The sequence below is a fragment of the Pristiophorus japonicus genome, chromosome 21, assembly GCF_044704955.1.
Source record: "Pristiophorus japonicus isolate sPriJap1 chromosome 21, sPriJap1.hap1, whole genome shotgun sequence".
Taxonomy (NCBI): domain Eukaryota; kingdom Metazoa; phylum Chordata; class Chondrichthyes; family Pristiophoridae; genus Pristiophorus; species Pristiophorus japonicus.
This window is the reverse complement of record NC_091997.1, coordinates 92,775,374-92,792,333: the sequence shown is the minus strand read 5'-3', so window position 1 is coordinate 92,792,333 and position 16,960 is coordinate 92,775,374.

Below are 16,960 nucleotides of genomic sequence, written 5' to 3'. Positions count from 1 at the left end.
TGGTGGACATATGGCTCTCATTATAATGCTTCAGCCTTATTACTCAGCCTCCTCAAAGGTGTCATCAGCCATGTCTTCAGTGGATAGTCTTTGTCTCCAAGCAGCCAGCCGGTAAGTCTGTTAGTAGAAACAAAGAGCTGAGGGAGGGAGGGTGGACTGGCGCAGCACAAAAGAGTCTAGACAGCTGTCAGGGAATTTGGTGCACAAGGCATGATGATCTTCCTGTGGTTGCAGACCAGCTGCACAGTGAGGGAGTGGAAGCCCTTGCGGTTGACAAACACTCCTGGATGATGATGGGGTGCCCTGATGGCTACATGTGTGCAGTCGATGACGCCCTGCGCCTGGAGGAAGCCAGCCACAGCGGCAAAGCCGATTGTCCGCTCAGTAACTCTGGCACCATCAGTGACAAAGTTGACATAATTGGCTGACTTGTCAAACATGACATCGGTCACCTGGGTGATGCATCTGTGGACGGCCGACTGCGAGATCCTGCAAATGTCTGCTGCAGATCCCTGGAAGGAGCCTGAGGCAAAGATGTTGAGGGCAGTAGTGACTTTGATAGCCACTGATAAGGCGTGTCCACCAGGTTCTCTGGGCAGTAGGTCTCGTTCCAGCAAGCTGCAAATGTCTGTGATGACTTGGCACAATAGCCCGAGCCTCCTTTGACACTGCTGCTCAGTCATGTTGAGGAAGCTCATCCTCTGCCTGTATCTCATGTTGGGGGTATCGCCTCTGGCGCGGTACAGCCCTGCATCAGGTGGTTAAGGAGAAGGTTGGTGTTGTTGGTGCTGCTGCCACTGGTGTGGGGACTCATTGTGGTCCAATTCTGAGGTCCAAGGTGAGACAGCATAAGCAACACTCGTGCTGATGTAATAGGTGGCAGGTGAAGTGGAGATCAGAGGTCCAATCCCTCAATGTTGGGACAGTGACTAGCAATGTGATGAGAGTGGCTTCTGGGGTTTCAGAAATGACCTGCAAACTGCTGACAGCTAAACTTCTGCACAATATGGAGTCAGCAAGAGCCTTTCCATTAGGCAAGTAGTCAGGTGTAATATGGGAGCATTTATGTGTTTTCCCCAGCTCTCAGTTAATGGACTCGCACAATGGTCACTGAGCAAGGCAAGGTTCCCGAGGTGCTTGATAGTTCCTTTTCTGGCTCTGATGTTAGCTGACATTGTTAATGGTTCTCTCTTCTTTCTCCTCAGATACAATCCCGGTCTTCCTCAAATCTGCCATCATCACCCCTCTCCTCAAAAAAACAACTCTTGACCCCCTCCATCCTTGCAAAATACCGCCCCATCTCCAACCTCCCTTTCCTCTTCAAAGTCCTTGAACGTGTTGTCGCCTCCCAAATCTGTACCCATCTTTCCTGCAACTCCATGTTTGAATCCCTTCGATCAGGCTTCCACCCCTGCCACAGTACCGAAACCTTCTCGACCTGTCTGCAGCCTTTGACACAGTTGACCACTCCATCCTCCTCCAATGCCTCTCCACCATCGTCCAGCTGGGTGGGACTGCACTCGCCTGGTTCCATTCTTATCTATCTAATCGTAGCCAGAGAATCACCTGCAACGGCTTCTCTTCCCACTCCTGCATCGTTACCTCTGGTGTCCCCCAAGGATCTAACCTTGGCCCCCTCCTATTTCTCATCTACATGCTTCCCCTTCGCAACATCTTCCGAAAACACAGCGTCAGCTTCCACATGTACACTGATGTCACCCAGCTCTACCTCACCATCACTTCCGCCGACCCATCCATGGTATCTAAATTGTCAGACTGCTTGTCCGACATCCAGTTCTGGATGAGCAGAAATTTTCTCCAATTGAATATTGGGAAGACAGAAGCCATTGTTTTCGGTCCCCGCCACAAACTCCGTTCCCCAGCCACTGACTCCATCCCTCTCCCCAACTCATGTCTGAGGCTGAACCAGACTGTTCGCAACCTTGGTGTCATATTTGACCCAGAAATTAGCTTCCGACTATATATCTACAGCATAACTAAGACCGCCTATTTCCACCTCCGTAACATCGTCCGTCTCCACCCTTGCCTCAGCTCATCCACTGCTGAAACCCTCATCCATGCCTTTGTTACCTCTAGACTTGACTATTCCAATGCACTCCTGGCTGGCCTCCCACATTCTACCCTTTGTAAACTTGAGGCCATCCAAAACTCAGCTGCCCATGTCTAACTCGCACCAAGTCCTATTCACCCATCACCCTCTGTGCTTGCTGACCTACATTGGCTCCGGGTTAAGTAACGCCTTGATTTCAAAATTCTCATTCTTACTTTCAAATCCCTCCATGGCCTCGCCCCTCCCTATCTCTGTAATCTCCTCCAGCCCCCCAGAGATGTCTGCGCCCCTCTAATTCTGCCCTCTTGAGCATCCCTTATTATAATCACTCGACCATCGGTGAGCGTGCCTTCTGTTGCCTGGGCCCTGAGTTCTGGAATTTCCTCCCTAAACCACTCTGCCTCTCTACCTCTCTTTCCTCCTTTAAGACGCTCCTTAAAATCTACTTTGTCTTATAACACTCTCGTGAAGCGCCTTGGGACGTTTCACTACGTTAAAGGCGCTATATAAATACAAGTTGTTGTTGTTGATACCCATGCTCCTGAAGTTAAAGCCAAAAGCTGGAGTTAAAAACCCTCTTAAGGGTCTCTCGACAAGCATTTACTGACTTGAATAAGGTCGCCCGCCTCTGCCAATCGGGTGGGTGGTGCCCGAGTTAAATACGGAAGTCAGCGGGCTCCCGTTGCACAATTAATGTCGGTGATTTTCACTGCCAACCCGGCTCTCATCCCGCATGCTCGGCGAGGAGAAAACTCGTTTGTGCTTCCCTCTTATTCAGCTGACAGCTCACTCACCAATGCTGGCCTTGAATTTACTAAACTACTTCTGCTGCTGCCAGGGCGTTCTCAGGCCACAGTCACCTCCTGCCACATGCTCCACATCACTGGGGAAACATAGTGTTCAGTAATTTATATAATTATGTGAATACATGATGTGCCATTTGAACGAAGTGAATCCAACCATTACTGTTGTTCTGTATCTCCACTATTGTGAACTCGAGCATCTTAACAATTCTTATCTGGCCTTGTCTCCAGTGTTTGCTTAGTCCGCCGTCAGACAGATGCATGAATGTATGACATGAATATCGCTCAGATCAGATCGGATGCTATTGCTACACCCAGTGTGTGTAAGATATTGGATAGTACAGATACACCCCTAACCTCAGACCACTTTCGGGACATACTAAGACAACATCCTAAACTTGTGACACAAAGCATTTTCAATAGCGACATCGTCATTGTAACTAAAAAAAACATTAGATAAACATTTGGGGAAGTTTATTTGAAACATTTTAATTTTTTTTTCAAATGTTCATGCCAGTCTCAGGATCTTTTGACCATCTTTCCGTAGAAGGAAAGGATTTGGGGTAAAAAAAAGTTATCTTTAAATGTGTTGTTTTAAAGGATAGTGTATTCACGTGTTAATAAAGGGCTCTGAGATGACATATAGTTAAGAAGCGAGCATTGATGTTGTTTCCCATAGACTGTAAATAGTAAGCAATTTGTGAGCTAATCTCACTATTAGATAGACACCTCACCCATTCTCTTGGCATCCTTGTGGTCCCAGTGGTTCTGCTTGGGGTGCCTGGCAGGCTTTCTTTTTTGGCTGTGAACAGAGAGAGATAAGGCCCAGAGCAAAGGACACAGGCACAGCCAGGCTTTGGAAACAAAAGCTGTGAGGCAAGCAGGTCCAGCAAAGACTAAGATTAAAGTCAGAAATGCTGGAGGACAGACATCTTCTTCAAATCACATTAGATGACTCACTGATTGGGGTGGGAGGGTGTGATGTATTCTTTATTTTATATTAAGTTGTACTGATTGAATTAACCAATTTCAAAATTCTCATCCTTGTTTCCAAATCTCTCCATGGCCTCGCCCCTCCCTATCTCTGTAACCTCCTCCAGCCCTACAACCCCCTGAGATGTCTGCACTCCTCTAATTCTGCCCTCTTGAGCATCCCTGATTATAATCGCTCAACCATCGGTGGCCGTGCCTTCTGTTGCCTGGGCCCCAAGCTCTGGAACTCCCTCCCTAAACCTCTCCGCCTCTCTACCTCTCTTTCCTCCTTCAAGATGCTTCTTAAAACATACCTCACCTGCGCTAATTTCTTCTTATGTGGCTCAGTGTCAAAAATGTTTATTTCATAATTATTGTGTCTGTAAGCACTCTAGTAATGACTCCATGAGGCAAGGTATTGCACTTGAACTGTGGTGACCTTAGTCCATTTATTACAGCTCCTGAATGAGGGTAAAGCAGGGTGAGCTCCCTTTCATACCTGGTTACCTGTCGTGTACAGGTGACCCTTAGCTCTCCACCAGTTGCATCCTCTGGTGGTACAAGCATAGTGTATACAGTGTGAAGATACATCCAGTAGTCTTATGTAATTGTACATTGAGTGTACAGGATATATACTTATGTTATACATACACAACAATAATATTCCTGTGAAGTGGCGTGGGACGTTTCACTACGTTAAAAACACTATATAAATACAAGTGGTTGTTGTTGAGTCGGATCATAATGTTTGTTCACCTTACTGTGAACTTATCTTGCAGTGTGTTTGCTCAGCTTCGGATAAATTGAAGACACACACATGTGAATGAAATGAATATCTGCTTCAGGTCACAAGGGGTACACCGCTGGATTATGCAAGCATTGTACAAGTAAATGCAAGGATCAACTTTCATCAAAATAAGACGGTCAGGTCACATACAAGAGTACAAAATCAAAATACTGCAGATGCTGGAAATCTGAAATAGAAACAGAAAATGCTGCAAATACTCAGCGGGTCAGGCAGCATCTGTGTGGAGAGAGAGTTAACGTTTCAGGTCGATGACCTTTAGTCAGAACTGGAAAAGGTTAGAGATGTAACAGATTTTAAGCATGTGCAGAGTCTGGGAAAGGGGGAGTGGAGGAAAGAACAAAGGGGAAGGCCTGTGATAGGGTGGAAGGCAGGAGCGATTAAATGACAAAAGGTCTGATTGTACAAGGCAAAAGATGGGTCTATGGGAATGCAGAAACATCAACAGCTGCCGTCTTATGGGGACGTCTTTATTTATACTGCCAAAATGGCCAACATCCTCCATCCTTTGTTTCTGATTGGTTCCCTTGGAGGATAAGCCACAACCTAACGTCTACAGAAATGTGTAACTGGATCCACCCATCCCCAGGTCTCACTGACTTTGTAAATTGTAACTCGATCCACTTTGACTTCCTGAAGTGACAGAGGACAGAGCTCCCCAGAAGACAGCAATGGGCGGCCAAAGTTCTGCACTCCAGTCCAAGTACTTCCTTCGCCACCCCCCACCCCACCATAGATTGGGCATTGTGTACGGATTATTAACAGGTTTATTGGGTGTGAAGTGAATAGTGACAGTGTCATGACTTCTGAATATCATCCACTCCAACGATGTCCCTTGTAGGGGGTTGGAAGAACGTGATTGTCTTCCCTGAGTTTCCTCTCTCCCCTCTGATCCCCCCCACCACCCATGTCTCCCTCTCTCCCCCAGACTCTCACTTCCCCCCCAGCCTCTCCCTCTCCACTCCCCCAGTCTCTCGCTCTCCCTCCCCCTTGTCTCTCTCCCCCCAGCCTCTCTCTCTCCCCCTCCACCAGTCTCTCACTCTCCCCCCAGCCTCTCTCCTCCCGCCCCTCTCTCTCTCACTGTCAGGTCCCAGCTGACCACTCTCGGCCCCTCACACCGGCCCCTCATGCCAGCTGCACTCAGGCACAGGCCGGCCGGGGGTGATGGGAGGGGGGCCGGAAGGGAGTCACAGCCTGCTTCTTGGCACCATGTGCATGGAATGATTCGGCCGGGAGAGGGTGAGGGGCTTCCCACCTGTCTGTCAAAGAAAAGTGTAATACAAATAGTTACTTCATAAAAAATGTGGGCAGAGGTTATGGTCTGAAATTGTTGAACTCGATGTTGACTTCAGGAGGCTGTAAAGTGTCTAATCGAAGGATGAGGTGCTGTTCCTCGAGCTTTCATTGAGCTTCATTGGAACAGTGTAGGAGGCCGAGGACAGAGAGATCAGAGTGGGAGTGAAGCGGAGAATTAAAGTGACAGGCGACCGGAAGCTCGGGTTCACGGTTACAAACAGAACGGAGGTGTTCTGCAAACACTAATCTGAGTTTGGTCTCCCCAATGTAGAGGAGACCGCATCGTGAGCAGCGAATACAGTATACTGAAGTGCAAGAAGAGTAGTCACTGTTGTTAGGCCTGTCCTAGTTCTCCTACGGACTGCTAACTCAATGGCTGCAGCATGGCTGGTGGAAGGCTGATGACTTTGAGTGAGGGAAACTGCAGATGGCCTCAAGCAGCTCTGAGCCGAGAAGGTTCGGCTGCAGACTGCACCACCTCAGCATGGGCAGCAGCAGTCTGGGCTGGCTGGCTAACAGCAACAGCAGGAGTGGCAGGGGAAGCAGGACAAATGCTGGCATCTGCAACCATGATGGCAGCAGTCTGAGTTTGCACGCCAGCCCTCAGACGTTGGGTGGCTGCTGCTTGTGCTGCAATGGAAGCTGAGACATCAGCCATCAGACCCTGCAGCATGGTTGGGTCCACAAGCTGGAAAGAATGGACTCTGAGTTCTGTGCAAAGCCCTGTGCCAAGTTAGTGCCGGACTCCTCCATGCTCCATGCCAAAAATTGCTGGTCACAGGAATGTGGGAAGGGAGGACCTTGAGACAATCACTATCACTAGGGGGGGTAGTGCTGGACAGGCTAATGGGACTCAAGGTAGACAAGTCCCCTGGTCCTGATGAAATGCATCCCAGGGTATTAAAAGAGATGGCGGAAGTTATAGCAGATGCATTCGTTATAATCTACCAAAATTCTCTGGACTCTGGGGAGGTACCAGCGGATTGGAAAGCAGCTAATGTAACGCCTCTGTTTAAAAAAGGGGGCAGACAAAAGGCAGGTAACTATAGGCCAGTTAGTTTAACACCAGTAGTGGGGAAAATGCTTGAAACTATCATTAAGGAAGAAATAGCGGGACATCTAGATAGGAATAGTGCAATCAAGCAGATGCAGCATGGATTCATGAAGGGGAAATCATGTTTAACTAATTTACTGGAATTCTTTGAGGATATAATGAGCATGGTGGATAGAGGTGTACCGATGGATGTGGTGTATTTAGATTTTCAAAAGGCATTCGATAAGGTGCCACATAAAAGGTTACTGCAGAAGATAAAGGTACGCGGAGTCAGAGGAAATGTATTAGCATGAATCGAGAATTGGCTGGCTAACAGAAAGCAGAGAGTCGGGATAAATGGGTCCTTTTCGGGTTGGAAATCGGTGGTTAGTGGTGTGCCACAGGGATCGGTGCTGGGACCACAACTGTTTAAAATATACATAGATGACCTGGAAGAGGGGACAGAGTGTATTGTAATAAAATTTGCAGATGACACAAAGATTAGTGGGAAAGTGGGTTGTGTAGAGGACACAGAGAGGCTGCAAAGAGATTTAGATAGGTTAAGCGAATGGGCTAAGGTTTGGCAGATGGAATACAATGTTGGAAAGTGTGAGGTCATCCACCTTGGGAAAAAAACAGTAAAAGGGAATATTATTTGAATGGGGAGAAATTACAACATGCTGCGGTGCAGAAGGACCTGGGGGTCCTTGTGCATGAATCCCAAAAAGTTAGTTTGCAGGTGCAGCAGGTAATCAGGAAGGCGAATGGAATGTTGGCCTTCATTGCGAGAGGGATGGAGTACAAAAGCAGGGAGGTCCTTCTGCAACTGTATAGGGTATTGGTGAGGCCGCACCTGGAGTACTGCGTGCAGTTTTGGTCACCTTACTTAAGGAAGGATATACTAGCTTTGGAGGGGGTACAGAGACGATTCACTAGGCTGATTCCGGAGATGAGGGGGTTACCTTATGATGATAGATTGAGTAGACTGGGTCTTTACTCGTTGGAGTTCAGAAGGATGAGGGGTGATCTTATAGAAACATTTAAAATAATGAAAGGGATGGACAAGATAGAGGCAGAGAGGTTGTTTTCACTGGTCGGGGAGACTAGAACTAGGGGGCACAGCCTCAAAATACGGGAGAGACAATTTAGAACCGAGTTGAGAGGGAATTTCTTCTCCCAGAGGGTTGTGAATCTGTGGAATACTCTGCCCAAGGAAGCAGTTGAGGCTAGCTCATTGAATGTATTCAAGTCACAGATAGATAAATTTTTAACCAATAAGGAAATTAAGGGTTACGGGGAGCGGGCGGGTAAGTGGAGCTGAGTCCATGACCAGATCAGCCATGATCTTGTTGAATGGCGGAGCAGGCTCGAGGGGCTAGATGGCCTACTCCTGTTCCTAATTCTTATGTTCTTATGTTCTTATGTTCTTATGCTCTTTGACATTTCAGGCAAGCTTGCTGCCATGTTTCCCAATGCACCAAGCGTTTTGTTGTGCATACCCATCAGCCTTCTTCTGTACCCTGCCCCATCAAAGTACTCATTTGAGTCCTCTGCAGCAGATTGTGTGTGCGACCTCGCTCTCTGGCGAGCTGGCACCTGTGCTAGCCTTTCACCCTGCCATGGCTGCATGCCACTCCTGCCCAGTGTCTCACCACATGCAGATCCCACCTCTATGCTATCCTCTAAATTACGTGCAGTGTCAGTATCTGAGCTGGTACCTGCGAGTGTGAAATCGAGTGCCAGTCTTTCTTCATCAGTGTCTTGTTGCTCTTCCAACTGTTGGTCATCACTTCCTGGCCAGGTTGCAGTTCTTGGCTATCTGAAAGGAGAAAGACACAATGGTAAGGTTGTGGTGAAGGAGGGGGGTAAAGCAAGTGGTGCATGCTTACGCCATCTACAGCTTGTAAATCAGAAGAGAGTGTGGGATGGTGGGGGGCGGAAATGGGACATGAGGAGGAGGATTAGGTATGTGGATACTGTTGCGTTTAGAATAACTCCACAAGACTGTATATCTTAAGCTCAAACTGTTGTGACCTTGGTCTCTATTATAACCCCCCCCCCCCCCCCCCGCCCCCGCAGTCTTATGTACAAGTTGTTGAGTCCTTAACTCTTAAACATAATCACACGAGGCACGTACTGCAGACACAGTCACTCTGTGACCTTCACCTTTATTACCTGGACCAAGGAGTGCTGGCCCTGCGAGGGACCTCCCCTTATATTCCTGAATCTCCAGATAAGGAGTGTCTCCCCCAAGTACACCCCCTGTGGTCAAGGTGTGCATTTCTAGTAAGTATGTACAGTATGTAGTGGTTACATGAGGGTTACAATTGTATAAGGGTTACAGTAGTATGCTGGTTACATACATGACATCACCTTCCCTCTCACGTCTTTTTGACTCAAAGGTTAAGTCTATCAGGTGGTCGACGCTCTCTCATGGAGCTCTGCAGTTGAGGCTCTGGTGGCTGAGCCTTGGCATGCATCTCTGTCACCTGAGGTGATTCCGGCCTGTCCGGGCTGGCCGCAGGGACTGTGCATGCTGGTGATTGTCCTTGTTGCTCGTCCACTGGCAGTGGTATGGTTGACCTCTCAAGCTCTTCTTCATGTTCATTGGTGTCTATGCTGAACCTTTTCTTTACCTGGTCCAAGTATTTGCGGCATATCTGCCCATTATTGAGTCTGACCACTATGACCCTGTTTCCCTCTTTACCAATTACGGTGCCCTCCAGCCACTTGGGTCCCAATGCATGGTTAAGTACAAATACCGAATCATCCATTTCTATACACCTCTCCCTTGAGTTACGATCATGGCACTCGGTTTAGGACTGGCACTTGCCCTCAACAATGTCTGCCAGGGTTGGGTGGATGAGGGACAGCCGCATTTTGAGCGTATGTTTCATGAGGAGGCACTCCCGTGAGTGAGTGCAGCCGGGACGTATAGGCCAGCAGGAGGCGCGATAGGCGGTACTGCAGAGAGGGTCCTTGGATGCGGAGCATGCCTTGCTTTATGACTTGGACTGCATGTTCCGTCTGGCCATTGGAAGCCAGCTTGAACGGTGCCGTCCGGACATGTTTGATGCCATTACCTGACATAAGCTCCTGGAATTCATGGCTGGTGAAACATGGGCCATTGTCGCTGACCAGAATGTCTGGTAAGCCGTGGGTCGCAAAAACCGTGCGCAGGCTCTCCATGGTGATGGATGTCATGCACGAGTTTAATATGATGCACTCGATCCATTTCGAGTATGCATCGACAATTATCAAGAACACTTTTCCCATGAACGGGCCCGCATAGTCCACGTGAATGCGTGACCAAGGCTTGGTGGGCCAGGGTCACGGACTGAGCGGGGCCTCCCTGGGGCCGTTGCCCAGCTGGGCACATGTCGTGCACCTGCGAACCCAGTGTTCCAGGTCTGAGTCAATCCCCGGCAACCATACATGTGACCGGGCAATGGCCTTCATTAACACGATGCCAGGGTGCTCGCTGTGGAGTTCCCTGATGAATGATTCCCTCCCCTTCTGGGGCATGACCACTCGGCTGCCCCATAGCAGGCAGTCGGCTTGGATGGAGAGCTCATCCACCCGTCTCTGAAACGGTCTGATCTCCTCGGGGCACGCCCCATGCGTGGGCGCCCAATTCCCCGTCAGGACACATTTCTTTATCATGGATAGGAGGGGGTCCTTGTTGGTCCAGAGTTTGATCTGGCGGGCTATGATGGGGGACCCTGCGGTGTCAAAAGCCTCAACGGCCATGACCATCTCAGCGCTTTGCTCCGCCGCTTCCTCGGTGATGGCAAGGGGAAGCCTGCTAAGCGCATCAGCGCAGTTTTCGGTGCCTGGCCGGTGCCATATGGTGTAGTCATACACAGCCAGCGTGAGAGCCCATCGCTGTATGTGAGCTGACGCATTTGCATTGACCGCCTTGCTGTCGGACAACAGAGAAGCTAACGGCTTGTGGTCCGTTTCTAACTCGAACAGTCTGCCGAAAAGGTATTGGTGCATTTTTTTCACACCATAAACACAAGCGAGTGCTTCCTTTTCGACCATGCCGTACCCAAGCTCTGCCTGGGAGAGCGACCTGGAGGCATAAGCCACCAGTTGGAGTTGTCCATCACCATTACCCTGCTGCAACACACACCCAACCCCGTATGATGATTTTACAGGGGTCATACAACATTAACAGTTTGTTAGAACAAAGCAGGTTCCGCCCCCTGTTGAAAGCCCGTTCTTGACAGTCCCCCCAAAACCATTCGCAACCCTTACGTAGGAGCACGTGTAACGGCTCCAACAATGTGCTTAAGTTCGGCAGGAAGTTTCCGAAATAGTTCAAAAGTCCCAGGAACGATCGCAACTCCGATGTGTTGCCGGGCCGGGATGCACGACGGATCGCCTCCGTTTTGGATTCGGTAGGCCGGATCCCATCTGCGGCAACCCTCCTGCCCAAAAACTCGACCTCTGGGGCCAAAAACACACACTTGGCCTTCTTCAACCGCAGGCCTGCCCGGTCCAGTCGGCGTAGCACCTCCTCCAGGTTGTGGAGGTGTTCCTCGGTGTCTCGACCTGTTAGTAGGATGTCGTCCTGGAATATGATTGTGCCGGGAATGGATTTCAGCAAGCTTTCTATGTTTCTCTGAAAGATGGCCGCCGCCGAACAGATGCCAAAAGGACACCTGTTGTAGATGAATAAACCCTTGTGTGTCGTGATGGTGGTCAGTAGCTTGGATTCTTCAGCCAGTTCCTGAGTCATGTAGGCCGAAGTGAGGTCCAATTTAGTGAACAGCTTGCCACCTGCCAACGTGGCAAAAAGGTCCTCCACCCTCGGGAGCGGGTACTGGTCCTGCAGGGACACCCGGTTGATGGTGGCTTCGTAGTCACCGCAGATCCTAACTGAGCCATCCGCTTTAAGGACAGGAACAATGGGACTTGCCCAGTCACTGAATTCAACGGGTGAAATTATGCCCTCTCTGAGAAGCCTGTCCAGTTCACTCTCTATTTTCTCACGCATCACGTACGGCACCGCTCTGGCTTTGTGGTGCACTGGTCTGGCGTCCGGGGTGATGCGTATAACTACTTTTGTGCCCTTGAACGTTCCGACACCGAGTTGAAACAGTGACCTGAATTTTTGTAGTACCTGTGAGCATGAGCTTCGCTCCACAGATGAAATGGCATGCACATCCCCCCATTTCCAGTTCATCTCAGCTAGCCAGCTCCTTCCCAAAAGCGCGGGGCCATTTCCTGGAACAATCCAGAGTGGCAGCCGGTTCTGTGACCCATTGTGTGTTACCACCACGTGTGCACTGCCTAGCACTGGAATGATCTCTTGGGTGTACGTCCGTAGCTGCGTATTAATTCATTCCAGTTTGGGCCTGCTAGCTCTGTGTGGCCATAGTTTCTCAAATTGTTGTGCACTCATGAGGGACTAGCTAGCTCCCGTGTCCAGCTCCATACGCACCAGGGTGCCATTCAATAAAACTTTCATCATCATGGGTGGCATTTTGGTGTATGAGCTGTGGACATCAGCCACATGAACCTGCTGAACTTCAGCATCCATGGCTTTACCCCAGGCATTGTCCTGCACTGCAAGCCCCTCACCTGATTCCTCTGTTTCATAGATTAGCCTCGCTACCGGCTGTTTGCAAACCCTAGCCAAATGTCCTCTGGCATTACAATTCCTACAGACGAACTGCTGAAATTTGCAGCTATTCACATAATGTCTGCTCCCGCATCTCCAGCATTGGCTGAGATCGTTGTTCACAAAAGGATTGTTAGCAGGCATTCCTCTCTGATTGTTCCCTTGGTTGTTTCTAAACACTCTGATGGTGGGTGTTAATGGTCCCCTTGATGGCGTGAATTGCCGCTCCCCTCTCCATTGTCCCTATCGGGGGCCCACCTTAGAGTCGGTTTCAGCTTGGGCAGTTACAAAATGCCTTTGTCTGACTGCTGCAGTTTCAAAATGCCTTTGCCTGACTGCAAGATCTTGAGTCGCGTTTATCACATTAATTCCTTGGTCCGTCGCCACGTTGGACCCAGGACTATTCGTGTAAATTAGCTTGGTTTCTTCTTCCCCGGCTATGAAAGTTTGAGCTATCAATGCTGCCCCTTCTAGAGTTAAGTCCTTGGTCTCTATGAGCTTCCTGAAGATCCCGGCATGGCTAATGCCCTCAATGAAAAAATCCCTTAACATCTCCCCCCTGCAGGCGTCTGAGAACTTACAGAGGCTGGCCAAGCGCCACAAGTCTGCTACAAAGTCTGAGATGTTTTGCCCTTCCTGACGTCGGTGTGTGTAGAAGCGGTGCCGGGCCATGTGTATGCTGCTCACCAGTTTTAAGTGTTAGCTGATCAGCTGGCTGAGCTTTTCAAAAGACTTGTCGGCCGGTTTGTGGGGTGCGAGCAGGTCCTTCATCAATGCATACATTTTTGACCCGCAGCTTGTTAGTAGATGCGCCCTCCGCTTATCAGCCGCATCCTCTCCCAGCCTGTCCTTCATGACAAAGGTCTGCTGGAGTCTCTCCACAAAATCGTCTCAGTCTTTACCCACACAGTAACGTTCCTCTGAGCTACCGGTGGCCATCCTCTGGGTTCAGTGATGCCCATTTCCTGTCACCAGGTGTTGAGTTCTTAACTCTTAAACATAATCACACGAGGCATGTACTGCAGACACAGTCACTCTGTGATCTTCACTTTTATTCCCGGGACCAAGGAGTGCTGGCCCTGTGAGGGATCTCCCCTTATATACCTGAATCTCCAGGTAAGAAGTGTCTCCCACAAGTACATCCACTGTGGTCAAGGTGTGCATTTCTAGTAAGTAGGTACCGTATGTAGTGGTTACATTAGGGTAACAATTGTATAAGGGTTACAGTAGTATAGAAACATAGAAAATAGGTGCAGGAGTAGGCCATTCGGCCCTTTGAGCCTGCACCGCCATTCAATGAGTTCATGGCTGAACATGCAACTTCAGTACCCCATTCCTGCTTTCTCGCCATACCCCTTGATCCCCCTAGTAGTAAGGACTACATCTAACTCCTTTTTGAATATATTTAGTGAATTGGCCTCAACAACTTTCTGTGGTAGAGAATTCCACAGGTTCACCACTCTCTGGGTGAAGAAGTTCCTCCTCATCTCGGTCCTAAATGGCTTACCCCTTATCCTTAGACTGTGACCCCTGGTTCTGGACTTCCCCAACATTGGGAACATTCTTCCTGCATCTAACTTCTCTAAACCCGTCAGAATTTTAAACGTTTCTATAAGATCCCATCTCATTCTTCTAAATTCCAGTGAATACAAGCCCAGTTGATCCAGTCTTTCTTGATATGTCAGTCCCACCATCCCGGGAATCAGTCTGGTGAACCTTCGCTGCACTCACTCAATAGCAAGAATGTCCTTCCTCAAGTTAGGAGACCAAAACTGTACACAATACTCCAGGTGTGGCCTCACCAAGGCCCCGTACAACTGTAGTAACACCTCCCTGCCCCTGTACTCAAATCCCCTCGCTATGAAGGCCAACATGCCATTTGCTTTCTTAACTGCCTGCTGTACCTGCATGCCAACCTTCAATGATTGATGTACCATGACACCCAGGTCTCGTTGCGCCTCCCCTTTTCCTAATCTGTCACCATTCAGATAATAGTCTGTCTCTCTGTTTTTACCACCAAAGTGGATAACCTCACATTTATCCACATTATACCTCATCTGCCATGCATTTGCCCACTCACCTAACCTATCCAAGTCACTCTGCAGCCTCATTGCATCCTCCTCGCAGCTCACACTGCCACCCAACTTAGTGTCATCCGCAAATTTGGAGATATTACATTTAATCCCCTCGTCTAAATCATTAATGTACAGTGTAAACAGCTGGGGCCCCAGCACAGAACCTTGCGGTACCCCACTAGTCACTGCCTGCCATTCTGAAAAGTACCCATTTACTCCTACTCTTTGCTTCCTGTCTGCCAACCAGTTCTCAATCCATGTCAGCACACTACCCCCAATCCCATGTGCTTTAACTTTGCAATCTCTTGTGTGGGACCATGTCGAAAGCCTTCTGAAAGTCCAAATACACCACATCAACTGGTTCTCCCTTGTCCACTCTACTGGAAACATCCGCAAAAAATTCCAGAAGATTTGTCAAGCATGATTTCCCTTTCACAAATCCATGCTGGTTACATACATGACACAAGTTATTTACAAGTTGAGGCGATCCGGGGCTCTGCGTTCCCGGGTTGATCGCCTGAGTTGAAGTCCTGCCATGGGTGAGTCGGTCGGATCATTGCTGTGCTGCGGTGTGGCTGGTCTGATTGGACTGTAGGGCATGGTGGGTTCATCCTCGTGATTGATCGCAATGTCGATTGCTGGTTTGGTGTGTGTGGGTGGATCAATGATGGTAAAGTCTTCTTCAAACTGTTCTTGGTTGTCAGTGAGCCGCAATTTGGTCTGATCCAAGTGCTTTCTGCACGTTTGTCCATTCAAAAGTTTGACAACAAACACTCTATCCCCCTCCTTGGCTAACAAAGTGCCAGCAACCCATTTGGGACCATGATCATAATTAAGAACAAACACGGGGTCATTAACTTCGCCTGATACAGCTGCGCTGTAAGGTGGTGGTCTCTATGAGGGGGTCAGGTTCCCTTCTGACCAACTTGAGTGGTTCGAATCGCTCCCATTCCCTTGGGTTCTCGACTCTGGATTTATTTGGGGGGTGTGACAAAAGTGCAAAGGACACTGGTTTGATGCAAAAGAACTTTGGTTTTATTACAGTCAAAGTAATACAAGCTTATTACTCTAGTTAGAGAATACAAGGCCAAACTTACAATCACTCTAATAAAGGACAATACAAGGAAAGGTACAAGGTCAAACTTATAATCACTCTAATAAAGACCCATACACTACATATTCAAAGGGGGTTACAGTAAAATTATACCTCCCACCTTCCAATACCTAATTCTAGCTAGGTTGGACTCCAGGGAAGGCTTACCAATCCTTTTGACAGTTAACGGTAGATCACGGTTTCAAGGTTCGCTGGATGTGGTAGGGTCTGCTTGCCGTACCCCGAATGTCGGAGAAGACTTCTTGCTGTGCAATCTTCAGTTGGGTTGAGTCCGCTGATGCGGTAAGGTGCGTTTTGGATCTATGGGGTAAGTACCTGGTTTTCTTCATTAGAAATAAGTTTCTACAGTCTTTTAGGTAATGTTTTACCCATTGGAAGGTCAGAATTAGATTGTAGAGTGGAAACTTTTCGATTCTTCGTTTTTTTTCCCGTTGGAGTTTTGTTCGAGATTGATCGATCGCGGTGGTTTTTCCATTGATACCACGTTGACTGTGGTCGATTGCTGCTGCGATGTTCTTCCTTCCTTCAGGACTTCAGGACTTCGAGGCTGGAGAAGTTAGTTTACAACTGTCGCGTTGGTTTCTCTCCTTGTCTTGATGACACAAGCGTGGTCTCAGTTGTATACCCAAGTATGTCATACCTTCTGTTGAAAACAGGGGCCAGTTATACGATTTCAGTGTTTCTAATCTTGGTGCCAAATCAGTTCAAAATCCTTTGTATAATTGTGGTGGGCTTGGTGGTTCTTTGTAATATTTTGGCGGGCTCGTTAAAAGTTGATATATTTTGGGTGAGTTGATGTTCGAAAACTGTTTCCTGATGGAAATATTAGTTTGGTAATTGCAATGTCCTTTTGTGCTTAGTCTTTCGCATACAGGCTGGATTGGAGCTCTTTGTGATGTATATGCTGAAATGGCTTTCCAGACCCATGTTGATGGGTAGCTATCTCTGGGTGATTTTGTGATGTTAATGTCTCTTGTGGAGAAGGATTCTCGAATACTCATTCCTCCAGACAGGTTAACTTAGTCCTCACACCCAGATAGCCTCACTTAATCAGACTGCCTCCTGCTAGTTCCTTAGACCCGCCCACAGCCTTGAATTTGTCTTTTAAAAATACAAAATTCTATTAAAGTTCATAGTTTCTTCAGTAAGCACTTTAGAGTTC